The 2,500-nt window shown below is 48.7% G+C and overlaps 1 protein-coding gene across 5 annotated transcripts in view; it reads right to left on the bottom strand.

The window, feature by feature from the left end:
* The window catches only part of arhgef10la (Rho guanine nucleotide exchange factor (GEF) 10-like a), a 143,656-nt gene that overhangs the window by 89,173 nt on the left and 51,983 nt on the right, over positions 1 to 2,500 (bottom strand). The gene's annotated exons all lie outside the window — the stretch shown is intronic.

Raw genomic sequence — 2,500 nt, 5'->3', positions numbered from 1 at the left:
GAGGAGGAAAGAGAGCATGAGAAGAAGGAGGGAGATGTGCGGGCCAGGGAGAGCAGCAGTGCAGACGCGGTGAAGACTGGGAAACAGTGATTAAAGTGACGGCTTACTGTTGCATAACCGAAGAGGGTGCCTTCTGAAACAGTTCACCAATGAGGAGGAGAGGAAAGACAGGAAGAAGGGAAAGAAGGGAGAAAGGAAGGATGGAGGGACAGAAACAGGAGAAGATGAGAGAGAGAGAGAGAGAGAGAGAGAGAGAGAGGGCAGATCAAGAGAGAACTGGGAGAAAAAGGGATGGATAGCACAGAGGCAGGGAGAGAGAGAGAGAGTGAAACTTTCAGAGGGGAGAAAATAAAATGATAAATGATTGAGAGTGAGTCCAAGTGACAGCCACAGACAGATAAAGAGAGAGGAAGAGAGGAAGAGAGGAAGAGTGGCAGAAAGAGTGAGCGTGAAACTACTGAAAGGCTGAAAGTAAGTACAGTCCTGGGAAAGGGAATTATTCAGGGACACACCAGACTGAGTGTGAAAAACCCAAGCGATGGAGTGACGAGTGACAGGACAAAGAGGAGGGGGCTTCTCAGAGAAAATCTGAGGATGGGGGCTTTGGCGCGGCATGGAGCGACCGGGAAGCAGAGATGGATCTGACTGGTGCCGGGGCGGGTGCCAGTGATGGTGGTGGAGGGACGTGAGGAGGGAGCGAAATGGCCACGGTCCTCGCTAAGCTGTCATTAAAATTACAGCAGCACCATGCCGGTTTTAAGAAGGACTCCACCCCTGTGTCCTGATAAGGCTCTTTTGAATCCGAGATCTCAGCAGCATGTTGATCAGGCTTCTCTCTCCCTCTCTCTGTCTTTCTCTCTCTCTCTCTCTCTCTCTCTCTCTCTCTCTCTCTCTCTCTCTCTCTCTCTCTCTCTCTCTTTTTGTCAAACTTTCTCTCTCTGTTTCCTCTCTCTCCCTCTGGCGTTTGCTCAGGAGTTTAGCTCAGCCTCACCTCTGATTGCAATCTCGCCATCTTGATTGCTCTAATTGGAAATGGAGAGGCACAAGCTTAATCTGGTCACACCGATGACAGGACTTGGAATATGCTTGTGCTCCATTAGAGAATTGAACTGGATAACAAAGTCCTGCCTCTCTTTCCCTCTCTCTCTCTCTCCCTCTCTTTCTCCTTCTATATCTCTCCCTTTCTCTTTCTACTCTCCCTCTCTCTCTCTTTCTACTCTCTCTCTCCATCTTTGATGTCTCAAGGCATACGGGACGAGCAAAAGCGCATCAGGTAAGGGCATAAAGAGCAGCCTCCTTCCTGGAAAGTGAGTGGTCGATCAGCCTGAGGCAGTGATGCCGGTGTCAGGACCGTTCACCATGCCAGACTGCGGCTCAAGGGAACACCTCTTTGTGCTGACAGCTGAGATGGGTGGAGTGTGTGTGTGTGTGTGTGTGTGTGTGTGTGGTGTGTGTGACTGACTGGGGTTCTTCAGAAGGGTGTTAGAGGAAGATGACTTCTCAAACTCCAACTCAGAGACAAGATTTCCTTTAACATCACCACATGTTCATTATCCAATACAGAATGATGAGCAACAAAGAAACATGCCATTCCCATGAAACACAATTATGTGTTAGAACACACACATAGAACGTAGAATGTGAGAATAAGAGAACATAAGAGCAGATAATCTGTGAAACTGAAGTGGAGAGATGGAGTGATAGAGAGATGGAGAGATGGAGTGATGGAAATTTAGAGAGATGGAGCGATAGAGTGATGGAGGTGGGGCAGCTGGAGAGGAGCAGAAGATATCTGGTAGCAGTGGCTGAGCCGTCTGTACTCCTGCTTTACGCACCACCTGTCATATCTCCCTTACATCCTTACAAACACATGGAGAATGTACTGTACAGCATGGCTGACTTTAAATAGATGCCTTCATACTAGTCACTTCTCTCTTTTCCATCTCCCTCCATCCTAACTTCTATGTGAAATTTTGGCCCTGAGGGGTTATCCCCCTTTTTTTGCCTTTCATGTCTGAAGCGGCAGCACTTTTAGAACTCCTCGAGCTTCCCTCCCGACAGACCACTCTACAGGCAGCTGCTTGACTATTCTCTCCATATATGTGTGTGATTCCTTAAAAACATGTTTGTTTCCATATCTCTGGGTGAACAACACACTGCTTGGTTGATTCAAGGTGTGAAAAAAAAAAGAGTTTGGTGCCTCTGTTCATATCTGTGTGTATGTGTGTTAGTGTATGTATTTATGTGTGTGTGTGTGTGTGTGTGTGTGAGTGTCTGTGTGCGTGCGTGTGTGTGTGAGTGTGTGTGTGTGTACACATCTGTTTATGTGAATATGCATCTGTTTGCGTTTGCATGTCAGGAGAGAGTCTTGGGAGTGGATGGGGATGGTGGGGGTGTGAAGTGGAGTGCTACACGGGAGGGGCGGGGGGGGGGGGGGGGGGGGGGGTGCGTGAGGAAACATAAGGTGCTGGGGGTAGGAGGGCAACCACACGGAAGCCAG

Source organism: Alosa sapidissima, chromosome 4, assembly GCF_018492685.1.
Source record: "Alosa sapidissima isolate fAloSap1 chromosome 4, fAloSap1.pri, whole genome shotgun sequence".
Classification (NCBI taxonomy): Eukaryota; Metazoa; Chordata; class Actinopteri; order Clupeiformes; family Clupeidae; genus Alosa; species Alosa sapidissima.
This window is presented reverse-complemented; position numbering and strand designations above follow the sequence as displayed.